The sequence below is a fragment of the Haematobia irritans genome, chromosome 4, assembly GCF_050003625.1.
Source record: "Haematobia irritans isolate KBUSLIRL chromosome 4, ASM5000362v1, whole genome shotgun sequence".
Lineage (NCBI taxonomy): Eukaryota > Metazoa > Arthropoda > Insecta > Diptera > Muscidae > Haematobia > Haematobia irritans.
Genome location: NC_134400.1, coordinates 129,512,150 through 129,537,376, shown reverse-complemented (window position 1 = coordinate 129,537,376; position 25,227 = coordinate 129,512,150). Strand labels below are relative to the sequence as shown.

The 25,227-nt window shown below is 32.8% G+C and overlaps 1 protein-coding gene across 1 annotated transcript in view; it reads right to left on the bottom strand.

Annotated features, from left to right (window-relative positions):
* Window positions 1-24,868, bottom strand: part of LOC142234922 (uncharacterized) — a 316,873-nt gene extending 292,005 nt beyond the window's left edge. The window contains exon 1 of the mRNA XM_075306133.1: window positions 23,937-24,868. The gene's annotated coding sequence lies outside the window, so the exon portion shown is untranslated. The remainder of the gene's footprint in view (window positions 1-23,936) is intronic.
* Window positions 24,869-25,227: the final 359 nt, after the last annotated feature.

Below are 25,227 nucleotides of genomic sequence, written 5' to 3'. Positions count from 1 at the left end.
TTTCTATAGAAAGTTTTTTTCCAAAATTTTATTTTGTCAACATTTTATTTCTACAAAAACTTTAAACTTAATTATATACGTATTTAATCGGCCTTTTTTAGTTTAATAAAGGGTGATTCTTTTGAGGTTAGGATTTTCATGCATTAGTATTTGACAGATCACGTGGGATTTCAGACATGGTGTCAAAGAGAAAGATGCTCAGTATGCTTTGACATTTCATCATGAATAGACTTACTAACGAGCAACGCTTGCAAATCATTGAATTTTATTACCAAAATCAGTGTTCGGTTCGAAATGTGTTTATCGACAAATTTTGTTCAGCGATGAGGCTCATTTCTGGTTGAATGGCTACGTAAATAAGCAAAATTGCCGCATTTGGAGTGAAGAGCAACCAGAAGCCGTTCAAGAACTGCCCATGCATCCCGAAAAATGCACTGTTTGGTGTGGTTTGTACGCTGGTGGAATCATTGGACCGTATTTTTTCAAAGATGCTGTTGGACGCAACGTTACGGTGAATGGCGATCGCTATCGTTCGATGCTAACAAACTTTTTGTTGCCAAAAATGGAAGAACTGAACTTGGTTGACATGTGGTTTCAACAAGATGGCGCTACATGCCACACAGCTCGCGATTCTATGGCCATTTTGAGGGAAAACTTCGGAGAACAATTCATCTCAAGAAATGGACCGGTAAGTTGGCCACCAAGATCATGCGATTTGACGCCTTTAGACTATTTTTTGTGGGGCTACGTCAAGTCTAAAGTCTACAGAAATAAACCAGCAACTATTCCAGCTTTGGAAGACAACATTTCCGAAGAAATTCGGGCTATTCCGGCCGAAATGCTCGAAAAAGTTGCCCAAAATTGGACTTTCCGAATGGACCACCTAAGACGCAGCCGCGGTCAACATTTAAATGAAATTATCTTCAAAAAGTAAATGTCATGGACCAATCTAACGTTTCAAATAAAGAACCGATGAGATTTTGCAATTTTTATGCGTTTTTTTTTTTTAAAGTTATCAAGCTCTTAACAAATCACCCTTTATATACCACGTACGGACTATGTGGTATATATTACGGTGTTAGGAAGTTTTAAGATACCTTGCCATCGGCCAGTGTTACCGTAACCCAAGTAATTCGATTGTGGATGACAGTCTTCAGTAGAAGTTTCTACGCAATCCATGGTGGAGGGTACATACGCTTCGGCCTGGCCGAACTTACGGCCGTATATACTTGTTCCCTTTGATAATGTATAGATAAATATAGATTAAAACATATTGTTGATATCTCTGATGAAGAATCTTATTTGTAGCAATATCTAAAAGATAAAATCTCATTCAAGCATTGTAATTATATTGAGAAATGAAGACTAATAACGACGAATTAAAAAAATTGAAAAATTGAAATTGAAATTTTCTATAAAAATAAAATCCAACGAAGGACTGGGGAATTCTTCCGACTTAAATATGAGCTAAATTATTAGTTCCGAGTTCCAACAACAACAACAATGCAGCAATTTTAAATTAAGCCAAGCGAAGTTTCAACAACCCACAAAACGGCGAAGAAAGCAACTACAGGGATTGATGGCAACAAAAACAACAATGATGTGAAGTCTGAGTGAGATTTTCCGCTTCCACAAAAGTTGAAGGTACCACCAGTAATCATAAGGTCTGTTGGGTATACTAATAAAATTTTGACAAAATTTTCTATAGTAATAAAATTTTGACAAAATTTTCTATAGTAATAAAATTTTGGTAGATTATTTTTGAGGATCGGCTATATATAACTATAGACCGATATGGACCAATTTTTGCATGTTTGTTAGCGGTCATATATTAGCGCAATATACCAAATTTCAACAGGGTCGGATGAATTTTGCTCCTCCAATAGCTCCGGAGGTCAAATCTGGGGATCGGTTTAAATGGGGGTTATACAGGGTGATTTGTTAAGAGCTTGATAACTTTTTTTTTAAAAACAACGCATAAAATTTGCAAAATCTCATCGGTTCTTTATTTGAAACGTTAGATTGGTCCATGACATTTACTTTTTGAAGATAATTTCATTTAAATGTTGACCGCGGCTGCGTCTTAGGTGGTCCATTCGGAAAGTCCAATTTTGGGCAACTTTTTCGAGCATTTCGGCCGGAATAGCCCGAATTTCTTCGGAAATGTTGTCTTCCAAAGCTGGAATAGTTGCTGGCTTATTTCTGTAGACTTTAGACTTGACGTAGCCCCACAAAAAATAGTCTAAAGGCGTCAAATCGCATGATCTTGGTGGCCAACTTACCGGTCCATTTCTTGAGATGAATTGTTCTCCGAAGTTTTCCCTCAAAATGGCCATAGAATCGCGAGCTGTGTGGCATGTAGCGCCATCTTGTTGAAACCACATGTCAACCAAGTTCAGTTCTTCCATTTTTGGCAACAAAAAGTTTGTTAGCATCGAACGATAGCGATCGCCATTCACCGTAACGTTGCGTCCAACAGCATCTTTGAAAAAATACGGTCCAATGATTCCACCAGCGTACAAACCACACCAAACAGTGCATTTTTCGGGATGCATGGGCAGTTCTTGAACGGCTTCTGGTTGCTCTTCACTCCAAATGCGGCAATTTTGCTTATTTACGTAGCCATTCAACCAGAAATGAGCCTCATCGCTGAACAAAATTCAATGATTTGCAAGCGTTGCTCGTTAGTAAGTCTATTCATGATGAAATGTCAAAGCATACTGAGCATCTTTCTCTTTGACACCATGTCTGAAATCCCACGTGATCTGTCAAATACTAATGCATGAAAATCCTAACCTCAAAAGAATCACCCTTTATATAATTAAGACCAGTGTGGACCATTTTTTGCATGGTTGTTAGAGACCATATACTAACACCACGTACCAAATTTCAACCGGATCGGGTGAATTTTGTTCTTCCAAGGGGCTCCAGAGGTCAAATCTGGGGATCGGTTTATATGGGGGCTATATATAATTATGGACCGATGTGAACCAATTTTTGCATGTTTGTTAGAGACCATATACTTACACCATGTACCAAATTTCAGCCGGATCGGATGAAATTTGCTTCTCTTAGAGGCTCCACAAACCAAATCTGGAGATAGGTTTATATGGGGGCTATATATATTTATGGACCGATGTGGACCAATTTTTGCATGTTTGTTAAAGATCACATACTAGCACTACGTACCAAATTTCAGCCGGATCGGATAAAATTTGATTCTCTTAGAGGCTCCGCAAGCCAAATCTGGGGATCGGTTTATATGGGGGCTATATATAATTATGGACCGATTTGAACCAATTTCTGCATGGTTGTGAGAGACCATATAGTAGGTTAGGTTAGGTTAGGTGGCAGCCCGATGTATCAGGCTCACTAAGACTATTCAGTCTATTGTGATACCACATTTGTGAACTTCTCTCTTATCACTGAGTGCTGCCCGATTCCATGTTAGGCTCAATGACAAGGGACCTCCTTTTTATAGCCGAGTCCGAACGGCTATAAAAAGTAACACCATGTACCAAATATCAACCGGATCGGATGAATTTTGCTCCTCCAAAGGCTTCGCAAATCAATCTGAGCGTCGGTTTATATGGGAGCTATACGTAAAAGTGTTCCGATATGGCCCATTTTCAATACCATCCGACCTACATCAATAACAACTAATTGTGCCAAGTTTCAAGTCGATAGCTTGTGTCGTTCGGAAGTTAGCGTGATTTCAACAGACGGACGGGCGGACGGACATGCTTAGATCGACTCAGAATTTCACCACGACCCAGAATATGTATACTTTATGGGGTCTTAAAGCAATATTTCGATGTGTTACAAACGGAATGACAAAGTTAATATACCCCCCATCCTAAGCTGGAGGGTATAAAAATGCAATTAAATGACATCTTTTACTTAAAAATAGGTCAGTAGGCACCCTTTAGGATGGTAAGGAGCACGGCGAGTGAGTAGCGACTGCAAAGTTGTTGAGATTTGGACATAAAGGCTCCGCTGTACTCAATAGGGTGCAAAATATGTAAGCAGATGGGTCAGAAGGGAGCCCATTGAATCAAGGTTACAAAAGTTGCAGACACCAGTGAGATTAATAATTGTAAACCTTCACGTTGTATAATTGGCAAACCTTCACGTATTAATTAAAATTCGTATTAAGAATTATTTGCTTTATTTGAGCAATAGAATCAGAATACGATAATATGTTAGTGAGTAAACTGAGTTAAAATTCTTTTGAAGCGAGTTAATCGGATTGAATATCATGTAATTTAATCGCGAAAAACGAATACATAGGAGAACAAAATTTCTTGTTTGACGACGAGGAACATTAAAATTACATCTACTTAACAAATAGTTTGAATTAATTTCCCCTTTAATAAATAAATCTACAACGCTTAAGTGTTGGAATGGCAATTAACCATAAACAATGTGTGTCCTTTTTTTTTGTTATCCCATCCCAAGTCTCTTAATGCGAAGAATAAAAATTGTTTTTTAACATATTCATTCTTAGTAATACCCCGCTTATTATAAGGGGACCACAGTACAGAAGCATACTCTAGATGAGGCCGAACTAAGGATGTGAAGAGTCTCTTCGACAGATACGGATCTTTGAATTCCCTAGACCATCTGTTGATAAGACCCAGAGTGTTTATGCCTTAACAACACAGGATTCAATATGAGAATCAAAATCGGGACGAGAATTCAGACCGCCCAGATCATGAAATTTCATGACGTTCTCAAGTGCATAATCTCCAATGGCAAATACACTATGAAAAGAAGGAAGGAATTAACCTCACATCATTTCGCCTAGTAAGATCCATTTGCAACGAATTGCATGGACTTCCTCAGCCATTCTGTACAATTTGTTTACTGTTCATTTCACCGGAGTTTTCTGGTCTCTTTATGGATCCAGCAGTCGAAAAAATGAGACCAATCATTCTCTATGGTCATTTTTTTCTATTTCTCTACAAGGGTTTTATCAGATTCTTCAATGTTAGTATAAAGTGTTCCAAGTCACTGCTCTTTTAAAAAGAAGGAACCAAAGTTTCAACGTAATATTCAACAGAAACTTGAACTATTTGTTTGATAGTTTTCGAAACCTTAATTTCAATTGGGGCTTTAGTCCAAAACACACTCTTCTCAAGTTACTCACAAGTGATACCCCTACTTTTGATATGTTCTGAATAAACCAGTCAACTTTTGGTCTGACGCATACAATATGATTGAAATTTAACTGCCAAAAAGTGAGAATTTAATGAAATTTTTGTCTTGAATACTTTTGGGGCTTTCGTGCAGAATCATGGTCAAATCAAGTTTTTTTCCCACATTTTCTACTTGACCAAAATTTTAGCCCTTTCGTTATATTTATGTCTTTATATTTTTCTGGTTTATCTCTTTTGAGTTATTTGTTCACATTTAATGATGACTTTTATGAATTTTATGAATGAAGTTGTTTTTTTTTTCTTCCTCTTCTAAGACAAACCCATTAAACGTTTTAGTCTGTTTCCATTTCGATTTTACTACTTGGAGTATTGTTCATATTTTAATGATCCATAAAAAAAGACCAAATTATGGCCAGAAGTTGTAAACTCACGGAAATACATTCACAAAATGTTTTGTTTAAGCTTCGATTTAAGATGATCATAGAATTCAACAACGTCGACCCACTGAATTGGCTATCATTACAGATTTCGTAATGGACCATCAATGGAAGAGTTGGAATATGAAGCAGCAGTAACACAGAGAGGAACTTTTTACATTCATTGAAATGAAGTCACCAAGCATAAACTAGCGTTTTGTCGTTAACGGATTTTGCTAATCGTAGGCAATGAAATTGTAACCAGGCTATTCATTGCATTGAATGCCAATTTAGATATTTATGCACAGTAATTTGATGGTAATTTTTACACTGAAAACTAAAATTTATAGGGACTTAAGTTCGGTCAGAGACTATGGATCAAATACAAGATTTTTCTTTGAAACGATGTTCGTCGTTGCACGTTACTTGATTCAGGGAGCCACCGTGGAGCAATGGTTAGCATGCCCGCCTTGCATACACAAGGTCGTGGGTTCGATTCCTGCTTCGACCGAACACCAAAAAGTTTTTCAGCGGTAAATTATCCCACCTCAGTAATGCTGGTGACATTTCTGAGGGTTTCAAAGCTTCTCTAAGTGATTTCACTGCAATGTGAAACGCCATTCGGACTCGGCTATAAAAAGGAGGTCCCTTGTCATTGAGCTTAACATGGAACCGGGCAGCACTCAGTGATAAGAGAGAAGTTCACCAATGTGGTATCACAATGGACTGAATAGTCTAAGTGAGCCTGATACAGATGGACTTGATTAAACAACTACTTCAATAAGATTGAGAAAGGGTTCTCGAAGTTAAGTGTCGTGATGTCATAGATTTCATGTCCCTAAAATATGAATGTACATTTTGCTTAGCATAGAAGATGCATTTCTCTGATATGTTTTTCCTTGTTCAAAGGCTATAGACTTTTCATTGAAGTCGTTTTGGCTTTATAGTTAAGTGATTTAACTTAAAATTAGATACCCTAACATGAAAGAAATTTTTGTTTGACTAATGAGTCAATTTGGCATTAATTATTCTGAAAAATTACTCAAAATTAATTAAATAATCATTGAATTTTTGTATCTTGACTACAAAGCCAATAAGCGTTCAACAATAGGACATGTTTTTCAACACTTTATTTCAAAGGAGTTTTTTTACATGAAATATAGCATAATTTCTATGTGAAGTCGATGCTGATGTTGGAGATTTAGTTAGTCGTTAACACGTTTTTAAAAGAACAAAAAAAGCAGAAAAACGAATATTTCGAACCGGGCATGCTTTTTCCAGTGTAGAAAGTATACGAAGTTTAGACGAACCTCAAATATATTTCCCAAAAGTGCAAGAAAATCCACTCACACAAATCCTTTCATATGATTTAATATCAAAATTCTGTTGACATTTACCCCCATTAAAATTGGAATGTTTCGGAAATTTGGATGAAGTGCGTATTATGTGCGTGAAGATAACATTAAATTTGCATTGCGATGTATATGGGGACTATATCCAAAACTTACCGATATACACCAAATTGACATATCTCTTTATGAATCTAAAATATCACTTTCAATTTCAGGTACATCGCTCAAGATGTCAAATCGTGAGATCGGTCAATATGAGGGCTATACCGAAACATAGACCGATACACACCATCTTCCGCACATTTGTTTATGAACCCAAAATACCTTTAGATTTTGAAATTCTGGCAAATCGGTTAACAATTGTGATGCCTAGAGGCTCAAAGCTGCAAATCGGGAAGTCGGTTAGTATGGGGGCTCTATTAAAATTTGGACGGATATAGCCAATCTTCAAACTTGACCTGCCTTCAGACAAAGGAGGAGTTTATGCAAATTAATATTTTTTCAAAACGATAGCTTCATTATTTAAAACTGTAGCGTGATTACAATAGACAGAATGACATGGTTATATCGTCTTGGAATTTCTCCATGATCAAGATTACACACTTTATATAGTCTACCAAAATTTGAAGAAAATTTTACCAAAACCTACCTCCAAATAAAAAATCTTTTATTGTACTTTTTGATTTCTATAGAAAATGTTGTCAATATTTTATTACTATAGACAATTCTGTAAAAAATTTTGTCAATAGAAAATTTTGTCAAAATTTTATTCCTATAGAAAAGATTTTCAAAATTTTATTCCTATAGAAAATTTTGTCAGTTTTTTTCCTATAGAAAGTTTTAATCAACACTTTTTTCCTATAAAACATTTTGTCAAAATTTTACTCCTATAGAAAATTTTGTCAAAATTTTATTCCTACAGAAAATGTTGTCAAAATTGTATTCCTATAAGAATTTTGTAAAAATTTTATTTCTATAGAAAATTTTCTATTGAAAATTATGTCAAGATTTTATTTATATAGAAAATTTTGTCAAAACTTTATTCCTACAAAAAAATTTTGTCAAAATTTTATTTCTATAGAAAATTTTGACAAAATGTCCAATAGGAATAAAATATTTTGTCCTATAAAACATTTTCCCAAAATTTTACTCCTATAAAAAATTTTGTCAAAATTTTATTCCTATAGAAAATTTTGTCAAAATTTTATTCCTATAGAAAATTTCGTTAAAATTTTTATTCCTGTAGAAAATTTTGTTCCTATTGAAAATTTTTATCAAAATTTTAATCCTATGGAAAATTTTGTGAAAATTTTATTCCTATAAGAATTTTGTAAAGATTTTATTTCTATAGAAAATTTTCTCAAAACTTTGTTTCTATTGAAAATTTTGTAAAATTTTTACTCCTATAGAAAATTTTGTCAAAATTTTATTCCTGTAGAAAATTTTGTCAAAATTGTATTCCTATAAGAATTTTGTAAAAAAATTTATTTCTATAGAAAATCTTCTCAAAACTTTATTTCTATTGAAAATTTTGTCAAAATTTTATTCCTACAAAAAATTTTGTCAAAATTTTATTTCTATAGAAAATTTTGACAAAATGTTCAATAGGAATAAAATATTTTGCCAAAATTTTACTCTTATAGAAAATTGTGTCAAAATCTTGTTCCTACAGAAAATTTTGTCAAAATTTTATTTCTATAGAAAATTTTGTCAAAATTTTATTCCTGTAGCAAATTTTGTTCCTATAGAAAATTTTGTCAAAATTTTATTACTATAGAAAATTTTCTCAAAACTTTATTTCTATTGAAAATTTTGTCAAAATTTTATTCCTATAGAAAATTTTGTTCCTACACCCAAAAAAAAAGTGCCCCCACCGTGGAAGAAAATGTAGGTTTATTTTAGAAAACTTTAAATAAAATAGTTTTCTAATTGCAACATGTTACAAATAAGTTAATACTTTTTGTCAAATTGAAGAAAAGTTTAAGAAAATTGCATATGTTGGAAGAAAAAATTGGATTTAAAAATTGCTAAAATGTCTTTAGCGCTGTACGAAGTTCGAGACAGGTACAATTTTAGTAAAATTTACTCATTTGAGAGACTTATGAACTCAATTTAAGCAAACTTCTGCCATTTTAGGAAAATATGAACTATTTTATTTTTTAGTAAAATTGTGCACTATATTTGTATACAACTTTTTTTTCTTATTTTTAGTTCACGTCATTAAAGTTAGCAAAAAATTATTCAAATAAGGAACATTTACTCATATTGTGCAAAATTTAACTAAAATCAACTAATCTTCATGAACTAAAATAAAGTTTATTTGGCATTAGAGCCCCCTTTTTCTGGGTGTATAGACAATTTTTGTCAAAATTATATTCCTATAGAAAATTTTGTCAAAATTTTATTCCTATGGAAAATTTTGTCAAAATTTTATTCCTGTCGAAAATTTTATTTCTATAGAAAATTTTGACAACATGTTCAATAGGAATAAAATATTTTTTTCTATAAAACATTTTCCCAAAATTTTATTCCCGTAGAAAATTTTGTCAAAATGTTATTCCTATAGAAAATTTTGTTATTCCTGTAGAAAATTTTGTTCCTATAGAAAATTTTTGTCAAAATTATATTCCTATAAAAAATTTTGTCAAAATTTTATTCCTATGGAAAATTTTGTCAAAATTTTATTCCTATAAGAATTTTGTAAAAATTTTATTTCTATAGAAAATTTTCTCAAAACTTTATTTCTATTGAAAATTTTGTCAAAATGTTATTTCTATAGAAAATTTTGTCAAAATTTTATTCCTACAAAAATTTTTGTCAAAATTTTATTTCTATAGAAAATGTTGACAAAATGTTCAATAGGAAAAAAGCATTTTGCCAAAATTTTACTCCTATAGAAAATGTTGTCTAAATTTTATTCCTATAGAAAATTTTATCAAAAAGTTTGTCAAAATTTTATTCCTTAGAAAATTTTGTCAAAATTTTATTCCTGTAGAAAATTTTGTTCCTACAGAATGTTTGTCAAAGCCCTATAGGGCTTTGCCCAAATAAATTTGACAAACATTCTTTTCCTCTGTTGGTTAAGCAACACTTGTAGTTTAGTCAATGCATGGTTTTAAGCTGAAATCAAAAAAAAAAAAATTATATTCCTATAGAAAACTTTGTCAAAATGTTATTCCTATGGAAAATTTGTGAAGTACGTTTTAGGTGAAGAGGACTAAAGGGTGATACGGTCAAAATTTGGTCAATAGAAACTTGACGTATTTCTTTCAATTTTGCATTTAAAAAACCTGAACTCCCCTCATTTTGATTGTGTGTGTGTTTAGAATGTTGCTCCTATTTTGATTTTGGAATTCACTCTTCAGTTGTCAAAATGCCGTCCAAGCAAGAAGAGCAGCGTATCAAAATTTTGCTCGCGCATCGCGAAAATCCGAGCTACTCGCACGCAAAGCTGGCAAAATCGCTAAAAGTTGCCAAATCAACCGTTACAAATGTAATTAAAGCGTTTGGGGAAGCCGCTGATACGACAAAGAGAGTTGCCGGTAGTTTCAAGCGAAACCCTAACCTCTCTCTCCGAGATGCCGCAAATAAGCTGGGTGTATCGTCTACAACCGTGCATCGAGCCAAAGAACGAGCCGGACTATCGACTTACAAGAAGGTAGTGACTCCAATTCGCGATGATAAACAAAATACGACGGCCAAAGCGCGATCCCGGAGGCTGTACACGACGATGCTGACGAAGTTTGACTGCGTGGTAATGGACGACGGAACCTACGTCAAAGCCGCCTACAAGTAGCTTCCGGGATAGGAGTTTTATACGGCAAAAGGAAGGGAAAAGGTAGCAGATATTTTCAAGCACATAAAACTGTCAAAGTTCGCAAAGAAATATCTAGTTTGGCAAGCCATTTGTACCTGTGGCTTGAAAAGCAGCATTTTCATAGCTTCCGGGACTGTCAACCAAGAAATTTACGTGAAAGAGTGTTTGAATAAACGTCTGCTGCCTATCCTGAAGAAACACGGTTGTTCTGTACTGTTTTGGTAGGATTTGGAATCTTGCCATTACGGCCATGGAGTGGTACGCCGCCAACAACGTGCAGGTGGTTCCCAAGGACAAGAACCCTCCCAACACGCCAGAGCTCCGCCCAATTGCGAAATACTGGACTATTGTCAAGCGGAACCTAAAGAAGACCAAAAAACTGCTAAGGACGAGCAGCAGTTCAAGGCAAACTGGCTTTCTGCGACGAAGAAGGTGGACAAGGTGGCTGTACAAAATCTGATGGCAGGTGCCAAGCGTGAGGCCCGGCAATTCGGATTGGGAAAAGCGAAAGCCTAACTGAATATTTTTCCTGAGTTTTATACTAATTGAATTTGGAAAAGCAATTTAATTGATTTTTTAAATAAACGATTTCACCGATTTACACGCGTTTTCCCTTGACCAAATTTTGACCGTATCACCCTTTATTTTGCAAATCTACTAAAACATCAAGAATTCTACCAATCTAGCCAATAGTAAAAAATCTATCATTTATGGTAGAAAGCAAATCACTTCATATTTTGATGTCGAGTTGGAAATGAACAGAACGCAAAGAAAAAAAAACTTTTGGAAAGCGTGTACCGAAAACTTTTTTTCTTTTGTTAGAGTTTTTGGTATTTCTTTGAAAATTTTAAACTTTTATCACCAAAAAATCGTTTGTTACAAAATTTTTATTTTTTGAATAAAAAACAAGTATATACGGCCGTAAGTTCGGCCAGGCCGAAGCTTATGTACCCTCCATCATGGATTGCGTAGAAACTTCTTCTAAACACTGCCATCCACAATCGAATTGCTTAAGTTGCGGTAACGCTTGCCGGTGGCAAGGTATCTTAAAACCTCCTAACACCATCTTCTAAAGAAAGAAAATTTTGACAAAAATGTCTACAGAAATAAAATTTTAACAAAATCTTCTCTAGAAATAAAATTTTGACAAAATTTTCTTTAGAAATAAAATTTCGGTAGATTATTTTTGGCTCTAGGGCAACCATGATTATGAACCGATATGGACCAATTTTTGTGTGATTGGACCAATTTTGGTATGGTTGTTACCGACCATATACTAACACCACGTTCCTAATTTGAACCGGATCGGATGAATTTTGCTCCTCCAAGAGGACCAATTTTTGCACGGTTGCTAGAGACCATATAACAATACCATGTACCAAATTTCAGCCGGATCGGATTAAATATGCTTCTCTTACAGGCTCCACAAGCCAAATCTGGGGATCGGTTTATATGGGGGCTATATATAATTATGGACCGATGAGGACCAATTTTTGCATGGTTGTTAGAGACCATATACCAACATCATGTACCAAATTTCAGCCGGATCGGATGAAATTTGCTTCTCTTTGAGGCTCCGCAAGCCAAATCTGGGGATCGGTTTATATGGGGGCTTTATATAATTATGGACCGATGTCGACCAATTTTTGCATGATTGTTAGAGACCATATACTAACACCATGTACCAAATTTCAGCCGGATCGGATTTAATATGCTTCTCTTACAGGCTCCACAAGCCAAATCTGGGGATCGGTTTATATGGGGGCTATATATAATTATGGACCGATGAGGACCAATTTTTGCATGGTTGTTAGAGACCATATACTAACACCATGTACCAAATTTTAGCCGGATCGGATGAAATATGCTTCTGTTAGGGGCTCCACAAGCCAAATCTGAGGGTCCCTTTATATGGGGGCTATACGTAAAAGTGGACCGATATGGCCCATTTTCAATACCATCCGACCTACATCGATAACAACTACTTGTGCCAAGTTTCAAGTCGATAGCTTGTTTCGTTCGGAAGTTAGCGTGATTTCAACAGACGGACGGACGGACGGACGGACGGACGGACATGCTTAGATCGACTCAGAATTTCATCACGACCCAGAATATATATACTTTATGGGGTCTTAGAGCAATATTTCGATGTGTTACAAACGGAATGACAAAGTTAATATACCCCCATCCTATGATGGAGGGTATAAAAAATTGAACCAACAACACTGTCCATTTCGTTTATATCAAGCACTGTTCTTTTCTGACTTTAAGTCTTTAATAAGACACATTTTACAGTTTCATAGTAAAAATTTAATATGGTAGTATGTAATGTTGAACAAAAAACAACAAAAATGCTTTTAGGTGTTCGGTCGAAGAAGGGATCGAACCCAGGACCCTTGGTATGCAAGGCGGACATGCCAACCACTGCTCCACGGTGCCCAACTAAATGTATGTTTCTGTTTAATAAAATTTGTTTAATCGTCTCGTTAGCGCCGCAAACTATGCTATATAAATATAACTTATAACTATAATTGTCTATGGATGACCATAACAGCTACGTAGCCCAGTGGATAGTGTGTTGGCTTACAAATTGCAAGGTCCGCGGTTCGATTCTCCGTCCACGCGAAAGGTAAAATTATAAATCGAATAATTTCTTCTACATTGTTTGTGCTAAGAACAAAAAAACCTCGTGGAAGTGAGAAAGATGTGGGGGAATATGCAATTAGCCAAAAATTACTGTTTTTTTTTTTAGTTAGTCTTTATGAAATTGTTTTTACATCCTGGAAAAGAATAAACGTTTATCACAAAAAGTATATACTTTTCTTCCAAAAAAAAAACTTCCTTACAGCGAAAAGCAAATGAGAAACGATCTTTGTGTGTCTAAAATTTCGTTTCGGAGGAAAGAATTATTTTTTGCGTGTAGGTGTCAAGATTGTTAACATTTGAATGAATTCTCAAGCTAAAAGTTTGAAAATACTCATTTTTGATAATTCAAACTTCTATCGACTGGGTTTTCGTTCGACATACTGAAACTGGGTACCAGCCGATAGAAAAGCAGTCACTCAAATTCAAATCAATTTGGGTTTCTGTAGTTTTGAAAGTTCGGTTCGTTTGTATGAGAATACATTGATTATCAAAAATGCGTATTTTCAAATTTTTGGGCCGAGAAATTATTAAAATTGTAACAATGTTTTTATTTTTTTTCTTGACACATATTGTATACGTTCGCTTACGAATCGACAACGAAATATGGAGTGATTTGCTTGTCGACATCGAGGAACCAAAATCAAATTTTTTTGGTTTGAAACACAAAAGAAAGCTATCATATGATATACAAAAACAGGACATTATTGTCCATAAATTACGGAAAATATTTTTCGCAACATACAAACCACATTTTTCTGAAGTCAATGGATTCCCTCTCCCTCAAAATTCCCTCTACCTTTAAAAGAAAGTCAAAGTAAATAATTGAAAATCATTCGAATTCGCAAATTCGCAAATTCGCAATGATTGATTATATTAATTAATAACAAAACTTTCAACTCGTTTTGCACATAATAGGTTCTTTGTGGTCTGAACTATTTGAAATGGAAATTGAGTAAATACCTAATTATGATGATAACTTCGATTTTGAGCACAAACAATTAAAACGCACAAATTCTTCACTACCCAGTCCTCCTGGGTCAGAAGTCATTTTAATAAAGTCTCACACTGAGATCATTAAGAAATCTATTTGCCTGCGATGCTACGTCATCGTCGCCGTCTTCCATGTTTGCAAATTTTCCTAAATATGTAATTAGCGTTTTTGTTTAAACATCACCATCATTCTATGTTAGCTACTATGGTTTCGTGAGAATCCATTAGAATGGTTTCTTCACAAATGGTCCATGCTTTGTTTTTGTTGTGGGACTTAAGTTTATTGGCACAAGAATGTTAACTAAATTACACAAATCATCATCGCATATGCCTTTTTGGGATAAGAGAAGCATAAAACCCAGTAGGACTACCAAGTATTTACGAAGGGCCTGAATCGCAGACTTATACGCACCCAAAGAATAAATACTTTCCTCACACTGAAAAAAATATTGACGTGATATTAAAGATTACGCAACCTTAATTTTAGGTTGCGAAATTTACAAAATATTAAGGACAAATTTCTTTAAAATAATGAAATTTTAATTAAAATAAAGTTTGTAATCTTTGCTTCACAAATTTTTTGCATTAAATTTAGGACACAAATTTTGTAAATTTGCATCATTCCGTTAAAGTCGCATGTCTTTGAACTAAGGCTTATTTTCCTTAAAGTAAAGAAACACATTTTTGATTTAAAGAAATTGTCCTTAAATTAGCTGAAATATTGAAACTTTAGATTTAAGATAAAAACGCTTCAAATATAGGCTAAGACTTATTTTGAGGATTTAGCGTCTATAGTTTAAAGTTTTTTTTTTTTTTTTTAATTAAGAAAAATCTTTGGATCCAAGTAAACTTCTTTTTGAGTGCAGCAACGAAATTTTGACAATCGAAATTCCTCTTGCTGATGAAGTATTTTTTTTTAGGCAAAAAAAGGCAAAACAAATTTGATATGAGATTCAACGATTGTACCTAATCCGTTTTATTTGCCTTTACAGAAAATTCTTTACCGTCAAAAGAAAACTGTGCTTGTGTAAAACTTGGTTTATCATAAGAAAACTCTTCTTTCTCTGCGGAGGCTCAAACCGCAGACAATACAGTTTGTAAGCCTACATACACACAAAAAAAAATGTTCTGATTCAATCACGAAATTAATTGATCCAATTAATTTTTAATTGAAATGTCTTCAATCACAGAAATGATAGTATCAATTAAAAAATTAATTGAAGGTCAATTAAAAAGTTAATTGATCCAATTAAAAAATTAATTGATACTACTATTTTTGTGATTGATTTTTGTTTCAATTAAAAAAAAATTGTTGAATCAAATAAATTTTTAATTGAATATTTTTTAAAACTCAATTAAAATTTTAACTGGAAAAATTTTCGTGAAATTTTTTTGTGTGTACTATCCACTGAACTACATAAGCTGTTATTGTCATCAACAGACAATTATCGCTATAACCATCAACGCACAAGCAACACACACAGTTAAGCAATTATATTTATAGAGCATAGTTTATGGCGCCCACGAGCTGGTGTAAAGAAAATTTATGTAACAGTAGCATACATTTATTTAACCACCGTAGAGCAATCGTTAGTAGGCCAGCCTGGGTCGAGGTTTCAATTCCTGCTCGACCGAATACCAAAGGAATTTTCTTACATAAATTCCAAAAATGTTTGAATTTTTTGAGAATTTTGAACGCAGTCCATGGTGGACGGTACATAAGACTCGGACTAGTCGAACCTTCAGCAATATAAACACTGAACAAGTATATATGGCCGTAAGTTCGGCCAGGCCGAATCTTATGTACCTTCCACCATGGATTGCGTAGAAAGTTCTACGAAAGACTGTCATCCACCATCGAATTACTTGGGTTGTGGTAACACTTACCGATGGCAAGGTATCTTAATTCTTCTTGACATCGTCTTCTAAATTGTAAGTTAGTCCATACGTGGTATATATTAGACAAAAAAAGGCAGATTATATACGTATATAATTCAGTTCTTGGCCTATATATATATATAGGGAAGTTCACCAATGTGGTATCACAATGGACTGAATAGTCTAAGTGAGCCTGATACATCGGATTGCCACCTAACCTAACCTAACCATAACATAGGGAAATTCACAAATAATTACGAACCGGTATGAAATTTGCGCGTTAATTAGAGAGCCAGAATCGAAATATGGGGGTCGATTTACATGGGGGCTATATACAATTATGTGTGTGAAGATAAATTCGAATTTAAAATTGCGGCAGAGGCCTTAGCCGAGACACAAACCAGCACCTTCATTGTAATTTTAAATTCGAATTTAATTTTTTAAATTCGAATTTAATTTTACAAATATATCATTTTTTTGAAAACGCTAAGAATTTTTAAGTGGAATTTGATAGAATTCGTTAAAGACGGCCCTGAGTATCCTTAATTTGAACAAATTTCATCACAAAAATAACTTAGAAACCGGCAAAATTAAAATTTTGTTTAACAAAACAGGGACCATTGTGCGAAAACCGTTCGGGGTTCCAAAACGAAACTACCACCATTAGGTTAGGTTAGGTTATGTGGCAGCCCGATGTATCAGGCTCACTTAGACTATTCAGTCCATTGTGATACCACAGTGGTGAACTTCTCTCTTATCACTGAGTGCTGCCCGATTCCATGTTAAGCTCAATGACAAGGGACCTCCTTTTTATAGCCGAGTCCGAACGGCGTTCCACATTCCAGTGAAACCACTTAGAGAAGCTTTGAAACCCTCAGAAATGTCACCAGCATTACTGAGGTGGGTAATCCACCGCTGAAAAACTTTTTGGTGTTCGGTCGTAGCAGGAATCGAACCCACGACCTTGTGTATGCAAGGCGGGCATGCTAACCATTGCTACCACCATTGGATAGGGGTTAGTGCTTACTATTCAAATTCGAGATAATTTCATTAGAACAGTATTTTAGAAAGCGGAAAATTGGAAAATATTTTTTGGGTGAATTTACACAAATGAGGCCACAGTGCGAAAACCCTTCGGGGTTCCAAAACGAAATTACCACCATTGGATAGGTCTTAGTGCGTACTATTCAAATTCGAGATAATTTCATTAGAAAAGTATTTCAGAAAGCGGAAAATTGAAAAATATTTTCCGAGTGAATTTACATCAACGGGGCCACTGTGCGAAAACGGTTCTGGGTTCCAAAACGAAACTACCACCATTGGATAGGTCTTAGTGCGCACTATTCAAATTCGAAATAATTTCATTAGAAAAGTATTTCAGAAAGCGGAAAATTGCAAAATATTTTCCGACTGAATTTACACCAAAAGGGCCACTGTGCGAAAACCGTTCGGGGTTCCAAAACGAAACTACCACCATTGGATAGGGGTTAGTGCGCACTATTCAAATTCGAAATAATTTCATTAGAAAAGTATTTCAGAAAGCGGAAATTTGGAAAATATTTTCCGAGTGAAACTCTTAAACAATTGCAAAAAAATATTTCTTCGACTGGCGAAATAATTATAACATAAATAAATAACAAAAAATTATTCAATGGATTGTCTCAAATAAAAAAAATGAGTTTTCTACCAAAATCAATCAAATTTTTAATTGAAGCAATTAAAAATGAAGTGAAAGTGCCAAGAAAACAATTACTTTTTAACCAAGAATATTTTTTATTTCAAATTAATTCTTTGATTGAATCAATTTCAATTAGAATATTAATTGGATCAATTAATTTCGAGATTGAATCAGAAAAAAAATACAAGTGCAATTAAAATTATAATTGAAAATTTAGTAGAAATAATTATTGTAGTTTCTATATAAATATTTTCATATTCACAAATTCCACAAAAAAAATCCAACCACAATTGTAAACGAAAAAGCCATCTTATGTTCAGTCATACAGAGAAAAAGAAATATTTTTTGTATTCAATCACAAAAGTAATTGATCAAATTTGTTTTTTATTGAAATGTCTTAAATCATTGAAATGATAGTATCAATTAAAAAATTAATTGTTCCAATTAAAAAAAATAATTGATACAATTATTTTTTTGATTGATTTTTATTTCAATTTAAAAATTTGTTGAAACAATTAAATTTTTATTGTATATTTTTTTAAATTCAAGTAAAAGTTTAACTGGAAATATTTTGGTGGTATTTTTTCTGTGTATGCACTGTTATGAAATTAAAAGAAACCTTAAAGTGAAATGTTTGCACAGAAAAAATATTTCAAAATTATATTACAAAATTAAAAAAAAGAAAATAATTAAACAATTTTTATTGAATAAGAAATATTTTCAATGCAAAATATAATCGAAAATGTTGAAATACTTGGTTGCAATATATAATTAATTAATGTTTAGTTTTTTGCACAATTTTTTTTAAATTTTTTTTTATCACGAAATTAATTGATCCAATTGAAAAATACTATTATTTTTTTAGTTTAAATAATTATAAATGAGTAATTTATTTTATTTTTTATTTAGTTATTTTATTTTATTTGAAAAACCAGCACAACAAGATTTACATCTTATAAGTGGCAGTACTAGTTTCAAGTTGTGATACAGAATGTAATTTTGTCACAAAACAATGAAAAATAATGTTAAATTAACAAAAAAAGTGTATGTATAAATAGGTACAATGATATATACGAAATTTATAAATTACTAAGAATTACTGCGAGATTAGGTTAGGTTAGGTTAGGTTAGGTTAGGTGGCAGCCCGATGTATCAGGCTCACTTAGACTATACAGTCCATTGTGATACCACATTGGTGAACTTCTCTCTTATCACTGAGTGCTGCCCGATTCCATGTTAAGCTCAATGACAAGGGACCTCCTTTTTATAGCCGAGTCTTAAGAAATTATTTAATTTTATTTTGAAAGTGTTAGCATTGCTAATTGTTTGCAAATCCACAGACGGATGCTGAATATGAAAAATATATTTTAAATTAAAGTTTTATTTAATAATTTAATTTAAAATCTATTTCATCACAATTTAATTGATTCCATTATTTATTTAATTAAAATAAAAATCTATTACAAAATTTAATTGGAACAACTAATTTTATATTTGTTATAGATGATTGATATTATCATTTTCGTGTTAGAAACAATTTTAATTAAAAATTGATTGTAGCAATTAATTTTGCGATATTTTCTCTTGTAAAAGTATGTTATTGCAAAATTTTACTTCTTCGCATTTAAACCTAGTGAACATAAAAGTTTATTGATAAATATCACCTGTTCCCAAAGTGTGAGTCCTACACAGAAAAAAATATCACCAACACATTTGATAGAAGTTGAAAATTTTTCCAATTAATAAATTAATTGATACAATTAATTTCAAAATGGAAACATAAAGTTAATTCATAATCTTAAAAATTTTCAATAAAAAACTAATTGATACAATTAACTTTTTAATCAAACTCGGAAGACTATGTAATTGACAAAGTGATGTATTTTTTTTTTTTAATTTTTAACTAAAAATTTATTAAAAAAAAACAATTTTTTAATCAAATTAAAACCACTAAGTCAGTTAAGAATGTTATTGAAAATAGGTCCTTTTTTAATGAAAAATTAATTGAAATTGCAATCAACATCAATTAAATTTTCAATTGAATCATTTCAAAAATTAATTGAAATTAATTTTTTAATCAAGTATATTTTTAATGTCATTTTCATGATTTAAGACATTTCAATTAAATAATTAAGTGTATCAATTAAAAATCCTTGTGTGTATACAAAAAAGAATATTGACAATATATAGAAAAGTTTCTTTAACATTTAACTAAAACTTTAAAATTTAATAATATCTATATATAGTGAAGAATTTTGTGGGTGTTAAAGCTGGAACCCCGAACGGTTTTCGCACAGTGGCCTCATTTGTGAAAATTGACCCGGAAAATATTTTCCAATTTCCCGCTTTCAGAAATACTTTTCTAATGAAATTATTTCGAATTTGAATAGTGCGCACTAACCCCTATCCAATGGTGGTAGTTTCGTTTTGGAACCCCGAACGGTTTTCGCACAGTGGCCCTTTTGGTGTAAATTCAGTCGGAAAATATTTTGCAATTTTCCGCTTTCTGAAATACTTTTCTAATGAAATTATTTCGAATTTGAATAGTGCGCACTAAGACCTATCCAATGGTGGTGGTTTCGTTTTGGAACCCCGAACGGTTTTCGCACAGTGGCCCAGTTGATGTAAATTCACTCGGAAAATATTTTTCAATTTTCCGCTTTATGAAATACTTTTCTAATGAAATTATTTCGAATATGAATAGTACGCACTAATCCCTATCCAATGGTGGTAGTTTCGTTTTGGAACCCCGAACGGTTTTCGCACAATGGTCCCTTTTTTGTTAAACAAAATTTTAATTTTGCCGGTTTCTAAGTTATTTTTGTGATGAAATTTGTTCAAATTAAGGATACTCAGGGCCGTCTTTAACGAATTCTATCAAATTCCATTTAAAAATTCTTAGCGTTTTCAAAAAAGGATATATTTGTAAAATTAAATTCGAATTTAAAAAATTAAATTCGAATTTAAAATTACATTGAAGGTGCTGGTTTGTGTCTCGGCTAAGGCCTCTGCCGCAATTTTAAATTCGAATTTATCTTCACACACATTATACAATTATGAACCAATATGGACAATTTTTGTGTAATTGGGGATCGGTTTATCTGAGGGCTATATATAATTATAGACCGATATGGACTTAGTTAGGCATAGTTGTTAGCGGCCATATACTAGCACAATGTGCCAAATCTCAACTAAATTGGATGAAATTTGCTCCTCCAAGAGGCTCCAAAACCAAATCTGAGCATCGGTTTATATGGGGGCTATAAATGATTTTGGACCGATATGGATCAATTTTGGCATGGTTGTTAAAGATCATATGCTTGCTCCTCCAAGAAGCTCAAATCTGGGGATCGGTTTATATGGGTGCTATATATAATTATGGACCAATTTTTGCATGGTTATTGGAGACTATATACGTACCCCACGTACCAAATTTCAACCGGATCGAATGAATTTTGCTCCTCCAAGAGGCTCCGGAGGTCAAATGTAGGGATCGGTTTATATGGGGGCTTTATATAATTATGGACCGATATGGACCAATTTTTGCATGGTTATTAGAGACTATATACATACCCAACGTACCAAATTTCAACCGCATCGGATGAATTGTGCTCCTCCAAGATGCTGCGGAAGTAAAATCTAGGGATCGGTTTATATGGGGGCTATATATAATTATAGGCCGATATGGATCAATTTTTGCATGGTTATTACAAACTATGTACGTATCCCACATACCAAATTTCAACCGAATCGGATGAATTTTGCTTCTTTAAGAGCCTCCCCAAGCCAAATCTGGTGGTCGGTTTATATGGGGACTGTACGCAAAAGTGGTCCAATATGGCCCATTTACAATACCATCCGACCTACATCAATAACAACTACTTATGCCAAGTTTCAAGTCGATTGCTTGTTTTGTTCGAAAGTTAGCGTGATTTCAACAGACGGAAGGACGGACATGCTTAACATAGTAGATCGACTCAGAATTTCATCACGAGCCAGAATATATATACTTTATGGGGTCTTAGAACAATATTTCAATGTGTTACAAACGGAATGACAAAGTTAATATAAAATTTTAACAAAATTTTCTATAGAAATAAAATGTTGACAAAATTTTCTACAAAAATAAAATTTTGACAAAATATTCTATAGAAATTAAATTTTGACAAAATTTTCTATAGAAATTAAATTTTGGCAAAATTTTCTATAAAAATAAAATTTTTACAAAATTTTCTACAGACATAAAATGTTGCCAAATTTTCGATAGATATAAAATTTTGACAAAATTTGTTATACAAATAAAATTTTGTTTGTTTTTTTATTGTTGGTTTGTACTTCATTCATATTTGTTGTTTTGATCACAGCTTCAAAACCATTGTGTTGACTAAACTATAAGAGTCGCTTAACCAAAAGAGGAAAAGAATTTTGTCAAATTTATTTGGGCAAAGCCCTATAGACTGTAAGATGGTTGGATGGACGCACGTTTCGGAATTACCACATTCCTCATCAGCATCCTCTACTTGCTGCAAAACTATCAACCAATTATCAGAATAAATTCAGGCAGTTCACTCAACCCAAAGTGAACCACACTTAAACCTTCCGAAAAGGTCATTTTTCAAAATTTTTAAAAATTTTATAAAATTTTCTGTAGAAATAAAATCTTTACAAACATTTCTATATAAATAAAATCTTGAGAAAATCTTCTATAGAAATAAAATTTTAACAAAATTTTCTATAGAAATAAATTTTTTCCAAAATTTGGTAGAGAAATAAACTTTAAAAAACATTTTATAGATACAAATTTATGCAAAAATTTTGTAAAAATTTTATATAGAAAAAAATTTTGTGATAACTTTCTATAGAAATAAAATTTTTGCTAAATTTTGTAAAAGAAAATTTCCTATAGAAACAAAATTTCTACCGAAATAAAATTAAAAATTGTCTAAAGAAATTAAATTTTGGCAAAAATTTCTATAGAAATAAAAATATGACAAAATTTTCTATACAAATAAAGTTTTGGAAAAATTTTCTATAGAGCTAAATTTTGACAAAATTTTCTATAGAAATAAAATTTTGATGAAATTTTCTACAGAAATAAAATTTTGACAAAATTTTCTACAAAAATTAAATAAAATTAAAGAAATAAATTTTTTGCAAAACAATATTTGTTTGGTAGTTTTTGGTAAGATTTTCTCCAAATGTCGGTAGTTTATTTTTGTTTAAAGTTTCGACCGAGACTGTAATGGTTCGCATTATTTTAGTACGCGATCGATAACTTCGTATCTAGAAAGTGTTCGTATGGAAGCATAATATAGAATCACATGCTTTTTTTTTCTACTAAAAACATTCATTCATGAAAATCGTATTCTTGACAATAGCGTTTACAAAATCGAGATTTTCTTCCCACATGAACAATCTGGTTGGTTCAACAAAAGAAAATAATAGAGAAGGTTCAGTGGTTAAAACTAGAAGTGCCCATATGTAATAGGTACTTTTAGTTAAATGTGGTATCACAATGGACTGAATAGTCTAAGTGAGCCTGAAACTTAATCGGGCTGCCACTTTAACATAACCTTGTCTGTTTTGCCTAATTTATAAAAGGCTATTAGCAAATAAGTTTGTTAAAGACTTTCTCAAAATATTAAAATATTTTGTCAAAACGATTGTACCATAAATCTGATATCGGATCAAAAGGTACTAAATCATTCGCGGGGGTACTACGGTACTGACTAGGGTGAAAAAAAGTACTATAGTACTGCATTTTCCATCACTGGTGAAGAGTATAATTAAGAGTCCTTTCTAGTTCTAGATTACTACAGCATTCTGTAATCGTCCAACTAGCTTTTTTTTTACTGCGCATGGAAAATGTATTATATGCTTGCCATGGAAATAAATTAAATTATACTATTTTGCTGTTCGCATATGGTTATATTTTTTTTTTCTTTTTGTAATTGATAGCAATTTTTCATGTAGCAAAAATGCATTATTTTAAATACTCACCTTTTCATTTCATTTAACAACAGCTATTCCTAGAGCCAACGGATTTATTATTCGATGAGAAATTCAATTTTGTTTAACATTCAAAGTAAAATACAAAATAAATACAATTTGTTTTCACTTCATTTGATTTCATATTCACATATGTGTGAATTCCATTGCAAATATTTTGTTACAATTTCAAGGATTTATACAAACGCAATTTCATATTTACAGCATATACATACCACTGTATATGTACATGCGATGGCTGTGTTGGCGGTAATGCAATAATTTTGTTGTATTTTTATTTTGCGTTTTTTACGTACACCACACAATTGATAGACCGAATGCGCCTTCACAATAAACTCGCTCGCTCGCTCACTATGATATATACTTAACAACAACACCAACGTAAAAAGAAGAAGAAAAAAAACTATTCCATGCTAAAACACTGTAGACTGGTTACTTTTCTTCTAATAATGAATGCAACATAAGCGATGGTGAGGGGAATAGGGTTTATCATGCTACAGTAACAGACAACAATTGATTTATCATTTTGCAATTTTTTTTTGTTTGGTATTTTTCTTTTTTTTTTGGTCACAACTATTCTGTTTGAACTTTGAAAATTTTCTTTTGTATTTCTTTCTTCCTTTTTTCTCTCGAACACTCTAGCAATGTTGCCTTAAAACAACAATCGACTGAATTCATTCAACACAATCTAAACACCTGTTAGGTAATTCTCCTTATTTTTTACTTCTCACACTCTCTATTTGAATTCCTTTTTGTTTGCTTGTTTTTTTGTTCACTACTCCTTAATAAGGGAGCTTCCACAATTGCGCCGTCGTTGACCAAACAAACAAGCAAATTAAAACAACAATAACAATTCCGGGCGCTATTCGTAAGAAAGCGAACGTCTGAGTGATTTTTTACAACCGTCGTAACTTCACACGATTACCGTAGCGTTTCGTGGTTGGTGTGTAACTGAAGCGAATAAAACTTTAAAAGCACAACGCATGCGTCACTGCTCACAACATAAGCCATAATAATAACAACAACAACAACTCTTAACATTGATGAGGTTTATTGTGGTAGTGCAGCCAACGTCAACTTCAGCAACTGACCAAGTTAACAGAAGACAGCGACATTTCTTCTTTGTTTTCGATACAAAACAAACTGTGCATCGTAATATGAGAGTTCGTGGTAGTTGTCGTATGTTAACAGTAGCCCTCAGTGTTGCCATAGCTATTTTATCTGTGGGGATAATGCGTCTAGACAAAGATGCTCTACTTTATTTTCCGATATTCCGTCGGAG